Consider the following 26146-nt stretch of genomic DNA (forward strand, 5'->3'; position numbering starts at 1 on the left):
GGTAGGAACTGAGGAGGTAATGTAACTACGAACTGTTGTGCCATTTGGATGGTGTATTAAAGTCAAAATTTAAGACAAAGATTAGTTTGGCACAATTAGGTTACACATGTGATTAATTTTTAAACATACCTCTGTTGCATGGAGACTGGTAAGACTCTGCAAGTCGATGTCTTTGCGCTGAGTTATGGCAGGAATGATAAAAAGGGTTTATGCAACGAATTATCGTGTTCGAATAGGTTAAAATGTCCGTCACCCTTATTTATCGATAGTGAGGCTTGGCAGGCAAACAAAAGGAGCTAAGATGGCCGCCGCTAGCGAAAACGAGGCTTGGAGTCCGCTTAACAATTCTTAAGTTGTAAGCCTTATTCCTGTTTTCTTTTTTGAATCCAATATGGCTGCCGCTAGCGAAAACGAGGCTTGGGATCCGTCTATCACGTCCTGAAACGCACGCTTTATCCTTGACGGAGCTTGTCGATGTGGTGTTTCCTAGGCGACAAGTTCCAATGGCAGAGAGACGGTGACGTCAGATCCACTGCCGTTACTGGGGTTAGCTATGCGCTCAAGTTCAAAAGTACTTACAGGCACACCACAGGAGTATCTTTGGCCGGATTTGAGGGGCACCTCCTGGAGATTGACGGAGTCCACACGCAGCAGGTTCGTTTCTCGTCGTGGATGTTCTGCTGTGTTCCGCTGTGTCAACAGGAACGATGTCTTCAATATCACCAGCACCAACAACTGGAAAACGAAAATCTCTGTCGAAGCTGTCTGGCCAGCGCTCAAGACGTCGCCAACTTAGCAAGGCTGCTCGCAAAACTGAGTACAATTAGTTTAGTAAGAATTTAAACTGATTTAAACTTTAGGAATGCAGGTCTACACACTTACAGAGCAATATCCTCATCCTGTCACGCTTACTCTGTGTTGACACCACAAAGACAGAGAACAGACATACACAAGAGTGAAGTGCAACAGCGTGACCAATGAGTACAGCCAAACCATGCAATTAACATACAACCATTTACATTTGTAATGGTCAATGTATTGTGTAAGACTGACCACGAAAAACATGGTAGCACAATGAAGTTGCATCACCTCTCTCTGGACTGCCACTACAAGTTTACAAACACCAATTTCATGATGTGTGTAATCTAGGGATTAATCACAACTCCACAAGTCAAAATATCCCTACATTTGCAGGCGCAGTTGAACACAAATACGACCATGTATCTAATATGAAATTGGCATGTCACATACGGTTAGATCTCAAAGAATGTACCAAATACTCATGTTGTGCAAGATGGCCAGGCACCATGTATGACATGTGTTGCGGTCCAATGTGGCCACCCAGCCCCTCTCCTCCATTCAGGTGTATGCTAGTCAGAAATCTTTGGCTGTCTGGCCCCAAGGGAAATCCCCCATACACCCAGGAGCTCACTATCATGGGGCCAGGAAAGGCTGCACCACCCGGCCACCTCCTCCAATCTAACTTTGGCAACCAGATTCCATGTTCCCCAGTGCACCAGGAAATCACAGTGGCTACAACCAGTGTGCCCACTGCTCTTGCCGAGAAATGACCCCTGGGCAACCTCCACTCCACGTCCATCCTTCTTCTAACCTGGACATTGACACCAGGCCCCAAAACACCGCACATTCTCAGAATCGGTGACCCTGCCAGCAGAATCTTATTCCAGTCTATATTTCACTAGCCTGGGTACAGCAGTGTACTCCTAGTCTGCCAGTGTACCCCCAGATTCAGGTGATACAAATGGCGCCTCTTAGGTGCATATTCACTGTTCTCTTGCCACACAAGATTTGCGCGGCTCTGGGGCCTCACCATCCACTGTGTCCGGCCAACGCAACCTCCTCCGGCCTGATAATGCTGATAGGCGTAGTCCAACATTTTCAATCTTCCCAGTCACCCTGTTGTGATATTTATGTACGCCATGCAATGCTGATAACCCTTAGTTGTTGTGCAAGAGCGCCTCGACTGATCACAACTCCAAGGTGCATTATGCGGGCTTCTCATGTCAGGAGTGTGCCTGCATGTGACCTTCCCAACTTTGCCACCAGGTAAGGGTGATCGCTGACACCTCAATGTCCACAGCTGTGGACCATAGGCTTGTGCATGTCACGTGCCCCGCCTCCACTGTGATTCTGCAGTAACCAAGCAGCACCTGTGCCTTCCCTCGGGTCTCAGACAAAGGCACACCATTGTCTCAAGACCCTGGGGACTGTCTGCGCTTCCAGGCATTAGACGCCATGGTGTGGCAAGGATTACGCTATGTAAAGTGCTGCATTGCTTTTAGCGCTGGGATGCCTCTATCGGAGGTAGCTGTTCGCGCTCTACAATTGGCTGTATTATTATTATTATTGCTGTTTTTCGCTAACAATGCTCCACTTTTTAGACATGACCCACAGATTCGGCATTTCCTCTTCCCCTGGGACTCTGACTCAACATCATGGCTGTTGCTGGCTTTGTGGGAGTTGTTGACCTGTTCTGAATTTGGTCATGGCTGCTCCATTCTGCATTCTGTTGCATACATTTTAGAAGTTCACATCAGAGGTGTCTTTGTAAGCTGTTTTTACCTCTAGGCAGAAAAGTGAGGGAAGGCTGAGTGACGTGAAATTTGTGCCCGCTAACCGTCCATCCATCATTTCTTTTTTACTTTCACTTTAGAATGTGTATTGCTGTCACGCTAGAGTGAAGGGCAATTTTGTCTGATACGAGCTGATCCCAACGACATATAACGACGTATGGTACATACACCGCTAACACGACAATGGATGTGGTCCATAAGCCCCGTCCAAAAACATGTAATGCTTTGCAAACTCAAAAATGCATAGCACAATTTTATAATATGATGCCCATGAATGCCTTTGCACAGACCAATGTACATATGCACTTCTTTGCCTCCAGCTGAGCAATAACTCCAATGTGATCCTGTAGTCAACCTTCGCATTGTATGCAGCACTACATTTCTTCAATACAAGTAGTGACTGCTTGGTGTTCAATTTATTGTGTGTTGCAAGCCCATTAACCTGGTACTGACATCACAGCAACATGTAATGTATCAGTCTTTTATAAAGTCACACATACAACCAATGGCAATCAGTATGACTACCACTGATGCATGCATAAATTATCATAAATGACAATATCTGGATATGCATCAATGTGAGGAACGAGGGCATGTTAACAGCTCAGGATTACTGATATCAAGACATATCAGACTGACTAAAGTCACCTACAAAACACAGATCACATGCCATAGCCATAGGGTGTTGTTAGGCATGCAATATCCTGCAATATGGTACATTTGCTGATCAACTAGCACTTAGCGGGTGACATTTTGCTACGTTGTCATGTAAGCGATAATGTTTTTTATGACCGCTATGGAAAACGCTCACAAAATACATGTGTCAAAAAGGTAAAATTCCTGCTTACCCGTTAGTGGCAAATATGGCTGCAAAAGCCCATGAAGGGATGTCAATATGCATCCTGTTTCATGGAGGAGTACTATACACTTTCACTTTCTCTTTAAACCACACAGTTAGTGTATGTGGAGAGTGTTGGAGGTATTTAGAGGTGTACTTTTTTCGTATTTGTGATTGTCTTGTCAGGTGTTTGTCTAAGGGGTATATATGTAAGTTTTATAGGCTATTGGGGTATTTTCTGAGGTTTTATTTTGGAATAGTGGGTTTAGTTGTATTGTGGGAGATGTTGGGTGAGAGAAGGGAGGGCCGTATGTCAGAGGGGGCATTGGAGGCTTCCTCTGGCTGGTGAAGTTTTTTTAACCATGGAAGGGGAAGTGGGGGACGGGTCCTGTAGGGCTACGATGTCAAGATAGGCAGCTGAGGTGGGGGCACATCTAACATCAGATGATTCGCATCTTCGGGGTGGACAGGACTGCCCACTAGTGGAAACACTGTTGGCAGGATTGTGTCAGATATGAGGGAGACCTATTGTATCACCTGGGGATCACTATTGGTAGGCAAGGTGGAAGGTACATGACAAATGTTTCATGATATTACAGTGTGTTTTCTCTGTTAACAACCGTAGTCAATGACAAAATGTAATATACACCACAGGATGCTGCCCTCAACTTTTTGGAAACAGAAGCTGCCTAGATCCAACGCAGGCACACTTGGTCCTGGGACGTGGGGTAGGCTGGACCCTTTGAATATCTATTAACAACAACAATTGCCTACACCACTTTTGTTTACAGTCGCGTTTTTCACTAGATGTTCCTACTCTCTCCGTCTCTAGGCCTAGAGACGGAGAGAGTAGGAACATCTAGTGAATACCGACCAGTGCATGATCATTAAATTGACCAATCTCCTCTCTTTCTTTAGATTGATTCTTACATTGTCCTTTATTGGTGTAATGTATAGTGATTATTTTTTGAAAAACCTTGCAAAGATTTATTGATTGTTTTTTTGCAATTTGTGGTTTAATGTAGAAATGTATATAGAATATGTTTAATTGTTTGTACAGAGTTTGTATGTATATATGTCAGTTCGTGTAGAACGTATTAGTTTCTTTCTCACATTTGAAAAATTAAAAACATAAATATGAAGTTATAAAAAAGTCGGAAGGGTAAAATAAAAGTACCCAAACAAACTCAGAATTGTTATTTGTTTGTTTATAGCGACTGTAAACAAAAGTGGTGTAGGCAATAGAAGTGAATGATTAAGCATGTGCAGGAACGTATTCCCTCCTTCACATAAAGAATCAGAAAGTGTTGTATCACATTTATATGTGTGCTGCACAATGCAGAATACAAAGATAGTAGACAACATGATTCCTCCATGAGGACTTGCAATGTCTATGAAGGGCCTATGTGAGCTGCACAATGCAGCACACATGGCAAAACACCAGACCTGATGGAATCACTCGTCTACCCCCATTGGGCAAGGGTCTAACTATTTTTTAACCGTTCCCAATGTAAGCGCAGTACCATATGTATGCCAACCTGTTAAATATGCTCTTTTGCAATATGGCTGCTGCTCCCAAACCAACCACACCTGCCCAACCTGCTGCATCAACCTCAGCTCCACAAACAGCTGCATAAGCACCACAGAGACAGATTGTTGGATACACCAACGAGGACCACAGGTTGCTCTTGGACCTCAAAGTGTGAATGGATCATGTGGAACAAGAAATCTCTGAGAAGAATTCCCACCTCCAGGACATTAAAGGTGCCGTGGGGCTCCCCTTCCAAGTCCCACACATTGTAATCCATCCCCCTTGTACAGTCCCCTTATTACTTGATTCTGACTTTTCAATTTGTTGTAACAGTAGATAGTGTTAAGTGTAGTTTTAGAGTAGGTATAGATTAGTGTTAGGTGTAGGTAAAGTGTTCCATTTTTTATGTGTTTTACATAGTGTCAGGGGGTTAAGTTTCCCTTTCTTTTGGGTGGGGGGGGGGTTAATGTATTTTTCACTTGTTTGATAACAAAAATATATATATATTTGTTTAGGATGCATGTTTAGCTAGTTCATGCTGTCTTGGACCCATCTACAGATGTGCCTTAAGGGGGCAGGGGGGTTCAGTTTAATATATGTTATTATGTGTATAGCATACGGTTAGGTAGTTAGTTTAGTGTTCATATTAATTAGCATTAGTTAGATTAGTGTAGGTTGGGATAGTTTGTTAATAATAGGTTTAGGTTACTTAGTATGTTATTATGCAATAACAATTTTGTGGTTAGTGGTTTATGTTGTCACTGATGTTTAATGGGAATAGATGACCTGGTGAGTTAGAATTTGGATACTTCAGATTAATTCCCCTACAAATCTATTGAATAACTAAGAATGGAGTGATGTCATCTTCTAGGGACAGGCTACTGCGGTTTGATTGTGATTTACAAATATGCATGATATGTAGGCTAGCAAAGTTAACTTTTGACATTACATAGGGATGGTCTGCTGAATAAGTTGAAATCTTAAAAGGAACGTGCTGAATAGAAAACACATTAGGCAATGGAGGCATTGAGGCCCAACAGCATTGGTTCCATGATGTAGGTATGTTGGTTGGTACTTAGGGGCATATTTTGCTAGACCCTTTCCCCACCCCAGCTGGCAAGATGGGTTTTGTCTTATTTACACACCAGCGTTTACCCACTTAACATGTATAAACGCTGCCTTGTACATTAGGCACAAATTCACGCTATACTTAGTTTTCAAGTGTAGGGCAATGGGTGTTGTGGTGGGCATTCCACTGCAACACCCAAAATATGTAGATGCAGCCCCATCTTTACAAAGTATTATTTATATGCCATTCCTATTCTTACAGCAACATTGCTTCATCCACTACGGCCAGGAAGGTCCATTGCATTCGTCAGGGCATAAGTGAAAAAAGGGGGGCTCCTATCCTGTCTCTAAGAGACAAAGATAAAACCCCTTAAGTAGGCTGGCTCTAATCCAGCTCTACCATGATATTGTCAGAACACCCTATTAGAGGTGTAGGGATATCCCATGGGAAGGAGGAGGGGAGGGACCCCTGTAGTCAAACTTACATCAAAGTGAGTCCCTCGTCCCTCGTGATGCTCCTAAGGTCCTTCCTCGCTGATTCCCCGCTGGAGAAGCAGCGAGGAAGGACTTCTTAGAGACAGGATAGGATCCCCCCTCCCTCTTTTTTTCACTTACGTCCTGATGAATGCCATGGACCCTCCTGGCCGTAGTGCCAGAAACACGTTGGCAACACAAATGGAAATGGGGTACTAGACCCCCTAGTCTCCACCATTGCCTTTAATATCGAGCACACCCTGCATTATTAAAATCCCACGCAAGACTGGGCGTCGATTTTTAAACATAACTCACTCACTTTTTCAGCACAGGCACCCACTTAGTTATAGAAGTACCTCCCTGTCGCCAGGTGTCGGTCCGCCCTTTATCAAACGCGGTTTTTAAAGGGCGAGGACAGCCGATGATGAAGCATGACACTTGGTAGTGTGTGAGGCCAGTCCATAAAATTTTTTTAGATGTTCACCACCTAAATCACCGGCAAAATGTGCCTCAATTTTTTGTGAGAATCAGACACTGAGTCAGGGTAGCTTTTTGTTGTGTGATCTAAGCAGAAAGTTGCCATTTGACAGAGATGAATGCTACTGCAGGGCTTTCCTTTGGAAAGATGTACCCTCCACATCTTCTTTCTCTGATGTGTCTGGTGCCTCCTGTGAGGGTGATGGTGGATTGGCAGCAGCACATGGAGACACAGACACATCAGGGGCAGAAGAGGTGGACGCTGTAGGTACAGCCGCATTCATCTGTACCACCAGATGAGGCATCACTGCAACGAGGATAAGCTGCAGGCCTTGCAGGACTCCAACAACGTCACAGTGGGAGTCAGCCATGTCAGCAAGGTGGGAATTCTTTCTTCAGCTGCTTGTTCTTTAGAATCCGGCACATTGTCCCCAACTCTTTGGCCACATCACTGGTGCCACTTTGACAGGACAGTTGTTGTTGTCTCTGAGTCAGGGCACTAGCAATGTCACCCATGGACTGCTGGAGGGCACAGAGTGAATTCTGGATGCCTATGATGGCATGTAGTTGGTCCTTAATGAGACTGAGGTACCCTCGGATCCCATCCAGTTTGGCTTCCAGGCTCTCTAACCCCACGCGCACCTGGTCTGCCATCTTACACTGGACTCCTACCGCACAATGCTGAAATTGTATCCGTGGGTCCTCAGAGTCCAGGTGGATAGCTGTGGTGGTAGGTGGTGCCTGATGGATGTTTTGTGGGGCATGTAGAGATGCCATGACGCTGCTGGATCTCTCTGCTCTGGAGATGTGCTGCCTATGGAGACAAGCAGCTCTTGGAGGGTGTCCTGGTTGATGGTTGTGATCTCTTCCTCATCTTCATCATTGAAGAGTGGGACAGGCTGCAGACCAGGAGGTGATGTTTCATCCTCTGCAATGTAATCGGCAGATACCATTGTATGTGTATGTCCAATTATTGCATGCATTTTAGCATTTGAATGTTAAAGTGCATGAAACATACCATTCTCCTGTGTTAAATGGTACACCTGTTACACACAGCTCTGTATGTCAGTGTAGAAAGTGCATGACTGTTACATTTAGGTTGTTCATTGATTTGGACAGTTACCCTGTATGCCAACAGTGAGGGTCATATTTATAGGCCCCTGCTGCACCTGTTATGTCATCTATTCAGATCTACATGTGGTGCTGGTTGTTTCACCGTATTTACAATGCAGGATTGATCTACTTCATGTGGCTTAACACTGCCTTGTGGCTAAGGCACCCTTACATAGTCAAATTTGCTTATGACTGTTGGTCACTAGATTTTGTGGTGGACATTAAACTGCACCCCCATTAATGTAGGCACTGCCACCAATTTTGTAGTGAGGCATGATTAGGAGGACACTCATGCACTTGCGACAAGGGATACAGTGATGTCCATGTTTTTATGTTGAAAAGGAAGTTTATTGATTTAATATAAAACATCACAACAAAATACAGAAATAGGAAGTACAATCTTAACTGTATAATCTGTTGAGGAAATATGGGACGGGAGGGGGATAGAAAAGAGGGGAAGGGAAGAGGGTAGGAAATGACATTCATGTAATATGATTTCTAACATAACCATTTATATAATTATTAATATCTACTGAATTGCATAATGAAAGAAAGATGAATAAAAAGGAAATAGTATTGATATACAGGCAACTAAAATGAAATCATGGGGTTTTAGGTACTTCTTCAACTCAGGGATTATGGATTTGTGCTGTATTTGCAGATCTATCTAGAAAATGAGTAATAGGTGACATAGGTATTCTCATTTCAATGCAAGGGAAATGGGGTGGACATACGCTCTATCTAGCCTATGGTTATAACAAACCCCATACCACCAGGCCTGATAAGAAATATTGGTGGCATTCTTCCATGGCCTGGTAATCTGTTGGAAAGCACCTGCAAGGAGTAGGTTAATAATATGAACATTATTTGAGTGTGATTCCCATTCAGAAGATACACTACCTAAAATATATTAACAAAGGTGAAGGGGATGTGTGTGTGAAAAATATTATTGATTTGTCTCCAAACTTGTTTCCCAGATGTTATGAACATGGGGACATGTAAATAACATGTGTTGTAACTTTTCTGGAGGTGCATTACAGGACCAGCATGAGGGAGAAAGAGTAGGGTTCATTTTATGTAATGAGCCAGGAGTCAGTAAGAGTGTGTTATAGATGTAAAATAAAGTTTGAGTAGTATTAGCAGCACTGGAAGATTTCCTAATTTTAATCCAGACCCTATTCCAAGTAGGAATAGAGAGGGACAGTTGAAGATCAGTTTCACATGAGAGTTCCACCTCTGTTTTATCTCCAATAACTAGAGAAGAAGGTAAATGGGCGGGGAGAGAGATAAGACGGAAAGGATAGTAGGAGGTGAAGATGACAAGGTATTAATGAGTGCCAAATGATATTAAATTGACTTAATCAAGGAATTTAAGTATGCGTATTTAGATGCACACGAAGTAGGTAGAGAAAATCGTGCTTAAGCAACTGTAGAGGTTATACATGCACTATCTTGAAAACGTTGATGTACCCAGTGAAGCCCTTTGACATGCCAATGCTTCCAAAAAATAATTCTGTTATTGATTTTAAAGATGTTTATTGTACCAAATTGAAGAATTAAAAAATTGATCTTTGGGAGAAAGGTGATTTGTAAGTAAAGGTTGGAGAATTCTGCAGCTGGGAAGAGAAAGTGATAAAGGGCGGTGTGTAAAGGATACAAATTCTTGAAAGGAGAAAGGTTGAAGAACATTGTTTTCAATGGTAGTCCATAACGGTAATGATGAATCCTCATTATCATCTTGTAGTAATAGAGAGGATTGTTTAAGAGAGAAAGCGGTATGATAGGTTTGGAAATCTGGGAAATTGACATCGCCCAACTGTTTTGGTAGTTTAAGTTTATGTAAAGACATAAAAGGTTTCTTATTATTCCACAGAAATGTCAATAGAATAGATTGTTTTAAAATATGACTTAGGCATATTTACGTGAATATTAGAGATATAAAAAAGTGGCAGCAACATAATTTTTATCGTGTCAAGATGGCCCCACCAAGATAAAAACATGGGATTCCATCTGGAAGTGGTAGTTTTCAAGAGCATTTGTAATTCTCTTAAATTTATTAACATGGATTCTTTAATGGAAGATTTAAACCATAAACCCAAGTACTTGATTTTTTCCACTGCCCAATGAAAACGCGAAGAGGTATAGTCCACAGAGAAGCAACATTTGTTTAATGGGAGGATTTCACATTTGTTGCCATGTAATTTATAACCAGACACAGAGGCAACCGATTGTACTTCAGAGAAGAAATCTGGCAAAGAGGTCTGAAGTTGTGATGGAAAAAGTAAGATATCGTCAGCATAAATAGAAAGTGTTAATTGGTTGATGCCATATTTAAAGCCTGTAATGTGAGAGTTTGAACAAACCTTAATTAGGAAGGGTTTGTGAACAAGTATAAAAAGAAGAGGAGAAAGAGAACAACCTTGCCTTACCCCACGATATAAAGGAAAAGAGGAAGAGATAAGACCATTAGATAAAATTAAGGAGAGAGGTGAAGAATATAATAAGGAGATATAATTTATAAATTGGTGACCAAAACCAAACCAGGACAAAGTAGAGAAAATATATGACCAACCAACTCTATCAAAAGCTTTCACTGCATCCAAAGATATGGCCGCTAAAGAATCTTCATAGGATTTGGCCTTGGTAAGGACATTAAAGAAAAGTCTAGTGTTGGCCGAGATAAGTCTACCTTTAATAAAACCCCATTGTTCTCGCCCAATTTATAGGGGTAAAAATTTCTCTAAGCGTAAAGCTAGAATTTTAGCAAAAATGTTATAAAAATGGATCTGTAATTTTTACTGATAGACTAATAGAAAAGACTGATAGAATTACAAAAGCTTCAGGAACAAGTGAAAACGGTTTTCACCAAAAGTAAATCCAAGATGAAATTGTCAGCACACAAAAACAGATTACCGTCTCCATCATATAAGGTAGGAGATCTAGTTTGGTTATCAACAAAGAACATCCAGTTAGAACGTCCAAAGAAATTGAAGCCTAGATTTATCGGACCATTCCCAATAGAAAAGATTCTGAACCCAGTTTCTGTCAGATTAGATCTACCTAGGGACTACTCTATTCACCCAGTATTTCATGTATCCCTTCTTAAACCACACCACCCTTCTACTTGACCTGATAACCCTCCTCCACCAGTTGTCATAGGAGACCATCTAGAATAAGAAATAAAGCAGATAGTTGATTCCAAACGAACAGATGGACGTTTGTATTATCTGATCGATTGGAAAGGTTATGATGTTTCTGAACGATCTTGGGAACCATAAAGTGATGTCCATGCCCCAAGACTAGTCAAGGCCTTTCATGCTTTACATCCTGAGAAACCTCACCCTGTGAGATGACCTTTGAGGGGAGGAACTGTTAAGAGTACAGTCTGATTACCAATTGGTATTATAGTAGTTATTCAAACATTTCCTGTGGTATCGTATTTCTGACATGCCCTTGCAAAAGAACTCCAAAAACATCCTAATGTGTTTGTACAAAAGCATTCATAATGTAAAACACACTTTGTAATGCCTTTTAAAACTTGCAGGTATCAATGCTTATTTGTTCACTGCCAAGCCCGTAACTGTTAAATGCATACACGTGGCCCCGGTGCTTAGACTTTAAGCGCTCTCACGTGGGCCTGATACATCAACGGAAAACAACAGAAAACGTGTGCAGCGTCAGGCTTCATTGAACGCGCTCGCAAAAACCCCACCCAGCTGATTGGCGGTGCTTTGCTTCTTTGCGTGCGCTGCAAGAACTCCCGAACCCGCTTTAGGACCCGACTCACCACATTGAAGAACCTCCTTCAGTGCGCTCCTGTTCTCACCTGCTTCCTGGCTGCATGATCGGACTCCACTGCTATTGGATCTTCCGGATGTCTTTCCGACTCCTTCCTGGTCGTCGCCCCTCCCGACAGCTTTCATCTAAACCTGCAAGAGAAGAAAACAAACACTCAATTAGGAAACGCTGCAATTGGTACAACTATTTAAAGCTGAACCTTGTCTAAGAAAATACAGGTAAGAGTTTCTAATCATTTTGAAAACACTCTTGTGTGTGAAATGTTATCACATTAAGAAACCAAGCATCAAGAGACATTTTAAGAACCCATGTTATAGAAAAGACAATAATTCTGAGTTCTCAGGCCATATTTGAAAGACAATAAGAGAATTGTATCAAAGACTCTGATAAATATGTACCTATAAATATTTTGGCTACATGCATTTAGTGTTGCAGCATTTCTGACTAAAAGACATTATTTATGGTGCATGTTAAAGAGCATATATATAAATATCAAATGGGCACTTAGCCCAATAACACATTAGAGAATACTCCAGTTGGTAGAAAAGGAAATCGCAAGGGCACTGAGCCCCAAACCAAACAATATCAAATTCGACAACAAACGTCTGAGAATTATAAGATGGATTGCCAGTGAATTGTCTGTCGCTAAAAAACCCCTACAAAGGTATGATGGGATGTTCCTATCGAAAAACGACTAACAATGACATGAGATAACCTTATAAACCAGTTGGAAGGTATCAACAATGAACTTAGTGACCTTAAGAACTCAAAACTGCTACAGAACTCACTGCAAAATAAACATTAAAGTTTTCAATAGTGATTGAAAAACGACCTCACCCAGAATGCACCATTATGTGCCTAATGGATTAGAAGGTATATAAGTTAGAAAGAGACAATGGACTAGTGGCAACACTGTGAACAAGACCTGCGGTTGAAACGCGTAGGTGAAGGGGGCTGTATTGAAGTCTCTGTTTTAAAAAAAAAAACAATTAATCGAATTGAGCGAGTGCGGACATAATTTCTTTTGGTGGATAATATATATATAAACATATATATATATATATATATATTACCTACTGGCGGTCGCCAGTAGGTAGTTATAGTTAGGACCTAGTTTCCATAGGAAATCCGCAACATTCTATTGGGAATAACTTTGGCGCCGGTTGTTGAATCTTTGCGAATTTCTCAAAGAAGATGGCCCGCTCCTCTCCGCTCCTTCCCTGAAAGTCTTGGGAAGATTTGTCAAGTGGGGGCCGAGAAAAAAGGGGTGTCCCAAAACATGTTTTCCCCATGTTAATTTCCATAGGATGATTAGACACGGCTACAGCCCAAACCGCTAAATGGAATTACACCAAATTTGGGAAAATGGTAGGGTCTGGTACGCAGATCACTCTTTTGGTTAAATGGTGTAAATCCCTCCAGAAGTTCCTGAGAAAATCAAAAGAAAAAATATATATATCTGGGTGGAGCCTAACCACACATCTCATCATGAGATCTGATTGGCTGTCAGCACTTCATCCAAGAAGTGTTGGCAGCCATCTTGGGACCAGTATACATGATAGCACCTCATTAAAAAGCTTTGCTATTAATAGAAGGTTTTATAAATTATAAATCATGTGTTGATGGTACCATACTCATTTTAGGAATTGTGGTGTGTTCTGAGGTGATTTTACCATGTGAAAAAGCCTTCTGCTGGGATATCATGAATCATGTTTGAAAGAAAACTATTATCTCATGCTTTTCCCACAGTGGTTTGGAAGGGGATCCATAAGCTAAACTGAAAGCATATTTTCACATTATCTTTCTCAGTCATGTGAGAATGAAGTCTGACATTCTCAGTAAAACATGTACATCCAACAAGGACAGAGACTGTCAGTTGATTCCTTGTGTTCTACTGCAGCTTCCCAGAGTGTTCTAAAGAACAACTAGAGCGCTAACAGTCCAACTTATTACAAAGGTATGGCACACCTGAAGCCATCTTGATTGGAATAAAGTGGTAACTCTTAAAACATTTATTTTTAAAAAGGAACAAAATGAGGGGGTATATTTTGCCATAGAAAGTATGATTAGTGCTGCAGAAAGAACAATTAGGGCACATTTTGAGTGACTTCTCCAATCCTCTTCTATTTCATTAAAAAATTATGACATGCAGACTGAAACATGCACTTTCAATACCAGCAGCAGACTTCCCTGGTGAGCAGTAGCTTTACTACAGTGATCTAATAAGCAACTAGCGTGCTAACATTCTGAATTTATGGCAAATGTGTGTCACATCTGAATGCCTTCTTGATGGAATCAAAGTAGAAAACTGAAAGTATTTCCTACTGAGGAGACTGTAGTAAATGAGGAAATTAGGAAACTTCATAACAAATAAGTCTCCCAAGATGGCCACCAGAGATAAAAGAGCCCAAATGTAGCACAAATATCCCCAAGATGTAGCCCAAGTATAGCCCAATGACAGAATGTCCCAGAGTGTTCTATGGAACAACTAGAGCGCTAACAGTCTTACTTATGACAACAGTATGGCTCACCTGAAGTCATCTTGATTGGAATAAAGTGGTAACACTTAATACATTTAATTTGCAAAGGAACAAAATGAGGGGGTTCATTTTGCCATAGAAATTATGATTAGTGCTGAAGAAAGAAAAATTAGGGCGCATTTTGACTTCTCAAATCCTCTTCTATTTCTGAAACATGCACTTTGAATACCAGCAGCAGACTTCCCTGGTGACCACTAGCTTTACTACAGTGATCTAATGAGCAACTAGAGTGCTAACATTCAGAATTTATGGCAAATGTGATACATCTGAATGCCTTCTTGATGGAACCAAAGTAAACAAGCATTGAAAATGCAATAGATCTCGCCCTCGTTTAAGTTAAAGCCATTCTGTTTGTAATGAGGTGGCTTTTTAGCTTTGCTTTTATTAGTATTTTCAGACTTTCATGTAAATAACATGCATATGTATGCATATATGTATATGTATGCATGCATTTATATTTGTATTTATATAGATATGCAGATTTTATATGTTTATATATATATATGTATATATATATACACATACATATATATATAAATGCATATGCATATATATGCATATATATGTGTATATGTGTGCATGTAGAGAGAGGTAGAGGTGTAGAGGTAGAGGTGTAGAGGTAGAGAGGTAGAGGAGGTAGAGAGTTAGAGACTAGTAGAGAGAGAAGTAGAGAGAAGTAGAGAGAGGTAGAGAGTAGAGAGTGAGTAATAGAGAGTAGAGAGTGAGTAGTAGAGAGTAGTAGAGAGCAGTAGAGAGAGTAGCAGAGAGTGAGTAGTAGAGAGTAGTAGAGTGAATAGTATAGTGAGTAGTAGCGAGTAGTAGAGAGTGCGTAGTAGAGAGTGAGTAGTAGAGAGTAGTAGAGAGTAAGTAGTAGAGTGAGTAGTAGAGAGCAGTAGAGAGTGAGTAGTAGAGAGTAGTAAAGAGTGAGTAGTAGAGAGTAGTAGAGAGTGAGTAGTAGAGAGTGAGTAGTAGAGAGTGAGTAGTAGAGAGTGAGTAGCAGAGAGAGAGAATAGTAGAGAGCAGTAGAGAGTGAGTAGTAGAGTGAGTAGTAGAGAGTAGTAGAGAGAGAGTAGTAGAGAGGGAGTAGTAGAGAGTGAGTAGTAGAGAGTGAGTAGTAGAGTGAGTAGTAGAGTGAGTAGTAGAGAGTGAGTAGTAGAGAGTTGTAGAGAGAGAGTAGTAGAGAGTGAGTAGTAGAGAGTAGTAGAGAGTGAGTAGTAAAGAGTGAGTAGTAGAGAGAGAGTAGTAGAGAGTAGTAGAGAGTGAGTAGTAGAGAGTAGTAGATAGTGAGTAGTAGGGAGTGAGTAGTAGAGAGAGAGTAGTAGAGTAGTAGAGATTGAGTAGTAGAGAGTGAGTATTAGAGAGGAGTGGAGTAGTAGAGAGTGAGTAGTAGAGAGTAGTGGAGAATATTCCAAAGTTTGGCACAGCACCACTTGCACAACAAGTCCAATCAAATCATATCACTTAGAGTCCTTATTGAAGCGCTGAATCTTGGTGTATATTCAAATGCTTTTATTTTCCTTAAGTTTATGTACCACAGCCAGCCGACGCGTTTCGTTCTGTAATACAGAACTTCTTCAGGGCGTTCTTATTTCCTTCAAGTTATGTCGGTATCCTGTTGTCATATAACTAGATATTTCTTCCAAATGTTAGACGAGTTGTAAGTACATTCTTATTCAAAGTGACTAGGTATTAATTTTACCCACACAATTCGGGCAGACTTGAGTAATTTATAGCATCCTCAAAGTCAGTCTTTCAAAAATTCCAAAGTATAGGACATGATAATCCAAATCCAAATGTTTCTCAAGAAAAGTCATTTTCAATCGTTCGGAATATCGGCGTTTGGGCAGATATGACCCACGGACACGGTTTATGACTTTTCTTGAGAAACGTTTGGATTTTGATTATGTTAGAGCACTCTCAACACCAGCGACACTCTAGATCTGCTCACCTCAAATGTCTGCAAAAGACTTTGTCATTTTCTATCTCGGCGTGGATAGCACTGTGCTAATCCTATGCTTAAAAACTTTGATAGAAAAACAGACATTTGAGGTGAGCAGATCTAGAGTGTCGCTGGTGTTGAGAGTGCTCTAACAGGAGCTGCTTTCCACCTAAAATGAGACCTACCCAGAGTTCTCTCCTTCTTTTTTGCATAATTTATGCGTCACTCTATGCCTGAAAGGGTTTTGTTTTGACTTAATACTGGGTGCTCCCTTGTGTCTGGACAAAGCTATACCTCTCTGAAGAGCTCTAATTAGAGCGAAACACTGTGTAAGGGGTTGCTTTTACTCATTTCAGGTTGGCTTGAGTTGGTATTTTACCAATTCAAAACTGTAATATTGTGCCTGGAGTGATAAATGGCTTTTGTTATTTTACAGCTCGGCAAGGACTGCACTGTACTAGTCCTATGCTTAAAGACTTTTCTGTTTAAATGGCAAAAGACTTTGTCATTTTCTATCTCGGCGTGGATAGCACTGTGCTAATCCTATGCTTAAAAACTTTGATAGAAAAACAGACATTTGAGGTGAGCAGATCTAGAGTGTCGCTGGTGTTGAGAGTGCTCTAACAGGAGCTGCTTTCCACCTAAACTGAGAACTACCCAGAGTTCTCTCCTTCTTTTTTGCATATATATATATATATGTTGTTCTGTATTGTTTTCGCACGGGGTGACCGCCCAGGGGCGGGCTTAACCACGCCCTTGGGTTCCTCGCTTTCTAGCAGATGGCTAGGCCATTTTTCCAGCCTCCAGCCTTGCTTGACTCCCTTTCCGGGCAGCCATGAATCGTGTGGTAAGCACAGATCCACTCTGGTAACCCCAGCATCTCCACATGTGCTTTGAGCTCTACCTCCTTCCAGGCAGTGTGATCAAGGTCATTCCCCAACAGACAGTACACTGGCATGGCAGGGCTCACAGCAACTCTCAGCAGGCCTGAAACCCCCCATTCAAATTAAACCTGTGCTACGGGATAGTGACCCTCCCTGTTGTCAGCCATCACAACTGGATGGAATGCATCAGGAATTATTTGCTCTGGGGACACCAGCTAACTCCTTACCATAGTTATGCTGGCACCTGTGTCCCTCAGGGCCTCCACCCCCTGATCATTGAGGGTGACCCACTGCCTATACTTAGTAGTACTGGAGTTCACGTGGACCTTAGGAACCATCTCACTGTCTCCCAAGCCCTGCCCCCTCACTCCCATTATCTAGGGACAGTTCCTCCCCAAGCGCTAGACTAGCCACCCCGGGGTTTTTACCTCCAGTGGGCTGTGGTGCTCTCTTGCGACACTTGGGATCCCCCTTGTAGTGTCCAATTTCACTACACTCATAGCACCGGACAATTCTGGGTTGCTGACCTTTGTCAGGATAAGTGGGCTTCTGGTGGCCAGATTGGGGCTGGGACCCAGACCCTTTCCCCTGTTAATTGTTTTGGGGGCCTCTGGAGAACTCTTTCTTTTTATCTCCCCCCTCTTTCTTCTGGTGGAAACTCTGACCACCCCTTTGGGAGTCCCCCCAAGAACCCCTGTTGGACACCCTGGTACTGACCCAGGTGTCTGCCTCCTCTGCAAGCTTCCTAGGATTGGTCAACTTGCGGTCAACCAGGTGTTGGCGCAGCTGTGGAAAACATTTCTCTAGAAGGTGCTCTCTTGAGAACAAGTCATACAACCCTTCATAGTCATGCACATTGCTGCCCCGCACCCAGCCCTCCAAAGCTTTACTAGCGTAGTCCAGGAAATCTACCCAGTTCTGTGTGGGAAATTTGTAGCTATTCCTAAACCTCTGCCTATACCTCTCAGGGGTAAGACCGAACCTTAAGCAATGCTTCCTTCATGACAGAATAGTTAGTCTGGTCTTCCTTTTCTAGTGAAAGGAGTGTGTCCCTAACTTCCGGAGGTATGTACTTATACAAACCACCCCCCCAGTAACTGGGACACCTCATAGGCCGCTACCCACTTGTCAATATTATCCCCCACCTTAAAACGGCCATCACATCTTTAGGCATAAAGAACTTGGATTCACGTGAAGCTTCAGTAGGTACGCTGCCACCATTCTTGTTGCTGTTGGTCCCTACTTGTAGGGCTTGAAGTTCCAGTTCCTTCAGGTTGAGCTCATGGTTACGTTTCCTCTCCTCCATGGCCCCACTATTCTTTCCCACGCTCTCTTTCCAACTTGACGAGTTCCGATTTAAACTGTCTCTCTTCTCTCCTGTCCTCCAATTCATCTGAGGACAGGGTCCTTACTGACACACTACTGCCTGCCCAGAAGGTACCCTTGTACCGGGTAACAAATTGTCATTTTCAACCAAGGGCAGTAGGTGAAGTTCTGCGGCGCCATGCTCCGATCCCTGCCCGCCCCTTCTCCTTCTCCGTCTGGGTGGGCCGTTACCCATGCCCTCAAGGCTTTCTGAAGCTCTGCCTTCTTAGCGCTTTGATTGAAGGGCACCCTTTTCTCCAAGCAGAATTCCCTGAGCTGCGACACCGTGTAAGTTTCTAGGTTGGCCAGCTCAAATTCCATCTTACCAGGTAGGACCTCAGACGTTCATAGAGAAAACCAATGGGACTTAGCAAAATAGGACTCTGCAAAAGAGCAGCCAGTCCGGGATAATTTAAAAATAAAAATGCCAATTGGAGAGGGTTGACAAAAAAGGTTTCAGTGGAGTCAGGTGTAGGGTTATGGTGTACACTGCGTGGTGTTACACAAGCACAAGTCCTATCCCACCGCTGCCACTAATGTTAGAACCAGGGTCTCTAGTTGGCCGGGGTATTTACGCTAGTCCAAGTAGGGACCACCGCTTCCAACAGGGTAGCTTGGCACAGAGCAGGAAGGCTTAACTTCAGAGGCAATGTGTAAAGTATTTGTGCAACACAGAACTCCAATGACACAGTAAAGACACTTACAGAATGACCAAGTTTATATAGAAATCAAGTTATCTTTATCTAAAGATTATGCAAGACCTAAAAATAGCAGGAGTCTGATATACAAAATTGAAAGCTTCAAATGAGATGTCTCTGAGGGACACTGTTACCGACATGCGCCTGTGCGCTCAATGATTTCTCAGTCACTCCCAGTGGGTTAGAGCAAGTCTCTAATATTGGTACAGACTGTCTTACAGAGGCCCGACCTTGAAGGCCAACAGTTGCCCAGAAGCGGGAGATTTAGACACTGTCCCCAGGCTGTATAATGCTGCAACACTAGGGCAAACCAGGACTTTGCATTTAAATCCTGCTGTTCCTTACACAATGCTTCCCCTGCTCATGGGGATGGGCGTGTGTCCTAGGGGATCTCAAGCCACCAGCAGCAGAGTAGTTAGGTCCAGCTGTTCTACCCTCAGTAATGCCCCCACACCGAGTCAGTTCCAAAGGGATCGGTGCGCTATCAGATCGGGCAGGCTTGATCACCAGGGGAGTGTACAACAGTCTCTCGCAGCCACGGCCGTTGGAATTCCAACCCCCCCACTCCGAGCAGTACCTGTCACGAATACGAGGTTCCTCCGATCGCCGGGCAGGCAGCAATCCACACAGCCTCGATCCCACCGCAAGTTCAGCGTTCCCCCAGGCGCAGCAGCTGGTCTTTACAATTCGGTTGAGGTTTCTGGTGACACCTCGCGTTTCCGAAGGCAGTATTGCTTCCTCTTTCTGACGAGCCCCTCATTGCCGGGCAATGCCCCGGGTGGGAACCAATCTCAGCCCGGCTTCCCCTTGACGTTGGGGGTGACGTGCCCAAGGCTCCTGAAGCTCCCGGGCTGCAGCGGTGATTAAGGAGAGGCAAATTTAAATAACCCTGAAATGCCTGCCAGCGGCGGTGTAAGTGCATATACAGCACTTCTTTCGGCAACACGCGGGTCACAGGCACACAGCACTCCTTTGGCACCACGCTCCACGTTGCCTTCAGGTCCGGGGAAACGACGGTGCTTCCTGCTGCACAGCGCTTCGCTGCTCAGCGCTACACAGCGTGCTCAGGTCCTGGCGGCTGTGGTAATTTCAGGGGCAGTTGGGATTGTGAGGGAAGATCCACATTAGCACAGCCTCAGCAGTTTTGCAGGCGAAGTCCGCTTTTAGCAGGGCGTGTCCTCAGGTGGTGGTAGTTCTTTGCACACAGCTATGCAGAGACAGTTCACGTAGTAAGGATCGCAGACACCGAGTTGCAGGGCAAGTCCTGAAAGTGTTGTTGCCCCAGGGAAGGCAGTACCCATGAAAGTTATGGTCCTCAAAAATGCGGTTGCAGCAGTTTTTTGAGGGCAGTCACGTTGTTGCCTTTATGAGCTCTGCAGAGGTAGTTTCTTTAGAGGAAGATGTTGTGTCCTTTTGAGCTATGCAGAGGCAGTCTTTAGAAGGGTTGTGGAGACACTCTGGAGGTGTTTCTTTCCAGTTCTCCCAAGCAGGGCAGGATCAGCAGACAGTAGGGCAGCTCAGCAGGTTGTGGGGCAGCAATTCCTTGGAGCAGTCAGCCTCCTTCCCAATGGCAATCCTCCTGCACAGCAGTCCTCACTCCAGCAGGGTTTCGTCGTGGTCCAGCAGTGTAACAAAGAAGTGAGGCCAGGACCCTCCCTTATATATCTTTCAGTCCAGGGGCTAGAAAGTGGTAGAAGTCTCTGGAAGGGTCTGGGGCAGGGGCTTCTGGAAGAGTCCAGGGAGTTCTGGTATGTTCCCTGCCTTCCCTGACCTAGCTGTAACATTGACGAGAGACAGGTCGCTAAGGCTACAGTGGGCAGCCCATCACAGCCCATCCCAGGGGAGAAGTTGTGAATTACCACTCCCACCTCCCAACCCAGGTAGCTATCAGTATGCAGAGGGGAGGGGGGAGTCTGCAGTGCCCAATCTAAGTGTAGGCAGGAAAAGGTCCACTTTCTAAAAGTGGGATCCCTAGCGTAGTAGTGCCCAAACCCCATATATCATTGGAAAGGGTTCCCCACCCAGAGTTCAACAAGACCAAACATGACATACTTATTAGGTCCCTGTCAGAAATTATCCCATAAGGGGGGTTCCCAATGTTAGCCTATGGAGGATTAAGCCTTACTGCGGTAGCAGGGGCTTGTGGTAGATATGCCAGCGTCATATTATTTTAGGGGCGAGCACCTGTACCTCAGCACTATTTAACAGTGGTGAGGCACCCAGAGTCCTAAGTCCAACAAAAAGGTACCGTGAAAATGGGAGGCGCAAGGGCAAAAAGGTAGGGGAAGACCACCCTAAGGCTGACAGGTCGAACAGGGGCCCTATTATTCAGTGAGTCGTGGTATTTATTGGCTCATCTGAAAATACATTAAACTCCAATATTTTGATCCGACTCCCCATATTACCCACCTCGCTATTAGCTCATTGTATTAAGCTTTGTTCCATGATTACATATACAAGCCTGTACCTGAAACAAAATTAATCCGGCACTGTAGGCAGGCTAATAAAGTATTGTGCTGTTAAATTCTGTAGAATCTCGCTTTATTCCGCAGTCCCAAATGCCCTCCGTGTTTAAAGTTCCCAGCTACGGTCAACCTGAGTATAGAAGCAAACCCAATCGAAAAGTCAGTTTTCTAGGGGCGATAGTTTTGGCGTAGTTCCAAGATCACATATGTACGTCCGTACCTGAATCAAGATTAATCCCGCACTGTAAGCGGGCTAATAAGATTCTGTGCCGTCGAGTTAGTGAAAATGCGCTTTCTACGGCAATCCCAAATATCCTCCATATTTAGAGTTCCCAGTTACGGTGAACCTGAATATGAAAACAGACCCAAAAAAGTTAATTGTTCTAGGGGCAAAAGTTTGGCCGATATTAAAAGGCCCTTTTAAAACTATTCTATGTCTTTTCAGATGAGTCAATAAATATCATGACTCACTGAATAATGGGGCCCCCATGTGGTGAAATAGGAGTCCATAATTGGAAGACATAACGTCCACATTGTACAACTGAGGAAGTATTTTTACAAGTCGTGTACATGACTAATATCAGGTAAACCATAGTTTGTGTCCAGAGGTATTGATTTATAATAAGGCAGGGTGAATCATAAACCCCCCTTTTTTGTCCGTATGTAATATTCAAGGATATGGTGTAACGATCTAAGAGGATTGCTAAAAAATGTTGGGCTCCCGATGGGCAACCACGGAGGGAGGTAGTCGATCCCCTCAAACTTGAAAAACTGAATATCTTAGAATTTTTGTGGGGACAACACATTGATATGAATTTTTATGTGTTTTAGATATAATTGACTTTTCATATTGAGAACGAAAAAAGAGAGACAACCAAGTACTTTGTCTTTAAAAAGGTGGTGCACATCAGGCAGCACACCGAATCGCGTCGACTCTATTGTTTTTAATAAATCCGAGGAACTAGTGTACTGTCATTCACTAATATTAGCCTTACGTTGTTTCAAGATTCCAACGGATTAATTACCTAAGATGTTTTTAAAATGAATCACTTTATTAAGGCTCTTTTTTTAAATGTATTTTAGCTCGTTACGATTGTTTTGTTCGGGGACCATGAATGTGAAATGAATTTTTCATTATTGTGTTTTTCATAGTTTTTATTGACTAAGTAATACATTTGAATATTTTTTGACAATTTGGGAGCCGCATTTGCAATGTGTTTGTATTTATAACTGGGGAGATCCCTTATTTTGGCACCAGTGTGGATGAAGGATTGTATGAGTTTGAATGACTATTAGTGACAGTAAGTCCAAGGGAAATTTCACTTTGCACAGCATGTGTCTACACCCAGAGTTCAGATGTGCGCGCTCTCCCATTGTGTTTTCCACAGAAGTGACAATGATCAGTTAATGCAAGCAGGAGGACATTGGACATTGAGGCAGGCTTCTAAGATTGGTGCATTGTTGCACAGCAGACCTTTGTTGGACATTACAGGGATGAGAACATAGATGATAAATACTGTTGTGGTCAAGTTAATTTGATACATTTGTTACTGGAAGGATGTTTTCAGACATCAATTACTATGCATTTTCTCACTGCCACTGTTGACGTTACCTTAGGCCCAGTTTCCATGCATGTCAATATGTGTTTTTTCCATGTCCTCCAAAACCAGGACCATGGTGACAATGACATACTGGCAAGGAAACATCACAATAAGATACTATTATGTGGATAACTGCATTTTGAGGTATTAAAATGCAGACAAATGACATGCATTATTGCAACATTGTGAATGAGGTCCATTCTCACCCCTCACTTACCATGGATGGAACAGGAAATGTGTGGTTCAAGGAACATTGTAACCAGAACTGGCATGTAGATATTTTGTGATACACATTTCTACAATGCTGGAGCCTTACACTATACTTAGAAATGGAGGACCCTCTTACAAAAGTTGGCAAACTCCTTGCCCCTCCAGAATGTATATTTGGCTCATTATGGGATGTGACTAACATCGACACACAGTGCTGGCAAGAGATGTACAGCATTTCATATTTACAACAAGGATGATTCACATTGAAAAAGTTCTCTCCAACATTTTTAGATGTGGTTATGTGTGCTGCATTCGGCTGCACACATGTAAGCAGCAGTTAAGCTATTACAATTGCTTGTGGCATTTTTCAAAGGCACTTTCGCAACAGAACCATCACCATTGTTTTACAAGTCATTTTTATTGGATTTTCAAGGAAAAGAACATTATAAATGATAATAACAATAATAATATCAATAATAATGACAATTATAACGTAATGGAAAGAAAGAAATAACTACAAAGAAGAAGAAGGAAATACTCAGAGTTTACAAATTAAGTGGCAGTTGGAGTTGTGGCTAGGTTAGAGAGATACAGGTGGTCTTTATATATGGCATTCTTCTGTTGGTCTATCATTAAGTTACATTGCAGGTGTACAATTGAGAACATAAAAGTTTGTATACGATGTACAATAAGTACATCATGTTGGTACATCAATTATAGTAGTATAATAATCACAGTCACACATCTCAAGTACAAACCTAATGTAACAACAGCTATTAACAAGTAATACTCACAAAACTACCCACATAGAATCCGACAGTATAACATAACGTCATAATGAGGTAGCGTGAGTCTAATCCTATTAGGAAAAATCCTTATATGGAGGGACATGCGATAGGACTCATGTTACAGAATCATAGGGAGGGAGGTTATGCAATGGTAGTCATCGAGAGGTACAGTAGAATGTATGTATTAGTTTATTGGAAGTTATGTGTTTCAAGGAGGGTCAAATTTAAAGGAAAAGGCATCAAGAGACCTCCATAACATTGTTGTAATTATCCCTTTAAAAGTACTGATGATGCATCCGATAGAATGTGGAGAGCATCATCAGAACTCAGGGAGAGAAAAACTGTGGGCACACAGAAATACCCCTAACAGTGTTTCCGGTGTGTCTTCTTTTAAAAGACTTAGAGGTAGATTAGCTGGAACTAAACTCATACGTCTATGGTTACATGGAAATAAATGCTTGGTTTCTAACCAGAAAATTAAACATTATCCAACTATGTACAAACACAGATATGATACAAAGTCTTTTGTGAAAGAGAATTCATAGAATGTAGGGAATTTTGTCTTTGTAAAAAAAAGCAACTTGGTCTCCCAAAGGTATGTCGACATTTTTTTGGCCCCAACCGCATTATCAAAGCAATGAAAAATGTTGCAATGTTAGAGGGTGGTGATGTTTGGAGCATGTCAAGACTGTCTAAATGCAATGTTGGAAAATCAAGGAATGACATTACAGCTCGTGACTATGTTAGTGCTAAGAAAAGTTCATTTTTGCATAGTGATCCTCATGTTGAAACTCATTGTAATAATTTCTCTTTGAAGAAAAGGAGGAGGAATTATCCTTCATATTTGAATGATTATATTTTGATTATATTTTGACTTGATGTATTTGTAGTTATTAGGTTGTGATCTCAAGTACACCTCATGTTGATGATCTCATTTTACAAGTTACCTTGTTGTTCACTATTGTTCTCTTTATGTAAGTAGGTTCATGTTTCATTTTGTTGTTTTAGATTTTAGCTCTTTTATTTATTTTTATTTTCTTGTTATTACTATCATTTCTGCTTCCTTTCTTTGCTGTTCTGTAAAGAGAAGATGTGTTGTTATTATCCCTTTAAGTACTGATGATGCATCCAATAGAATGTGGGGTACATCTTCAGAACTCAATGACAGTTGTACTGGGGGACCCTGATGCGATCGGTTTCCTGCCTGTGTCCTCTGGTGGTTGTCAATCAAAGAGGCGCTCCTTTTACTTCATGTGGTCTCTGTCTTATTTTAATAAACTTCTTATGTGGGGGACGCCAGGCCGATGAGTGTAAAGAGACATTATCAGCCCCTCTGAGAATGGATAACCATTCCTGCCATTTTCTGAAGGAGACTTCTTTGAAATTCTTCAGTTTGTTAAGTACTATTTTGCAGGTAAATGTGAACATTAGGTCTAACAGATAGCGGTCATTCTCATCCGATAATGTTGGATCTAGAAATCCCAGACGGATGTAAGAGAATTCCTTAGGGGTATTGATATTGAATGTTTTGTTTATACACTTGTATATTGTATCCGAGTATGTTTGTGGGATGGGGCAGTGGAAGACCATGTGAGCTAGATCACCAACATGTGCATTGCAATTCCAGAATGTGGGTCTCTGGCTAAAGTTATGCTTAACGTTCCTTTCAGTGGTCCAATATGTTCTGTTTATAAGCATGAGTTTCGTTTGTGAAAGTACTGGAGAAATTTTATTTGAGAAGGGAGTTTTATGTATTTTGTCCC

This window comes from Lissotriton helveticus, chromosome 9 (genome assembly GCF_964261635.1).
Source record: "Lissotriton helveticus chromosome 9, aLisHel1.1, whole genome shotgun sequence".
NCBI lineage: Eukaryota > Metazoa > Chordata > Amphibia > Caudata > Salamandridae > Lissotriton > Lissotriton helveticus.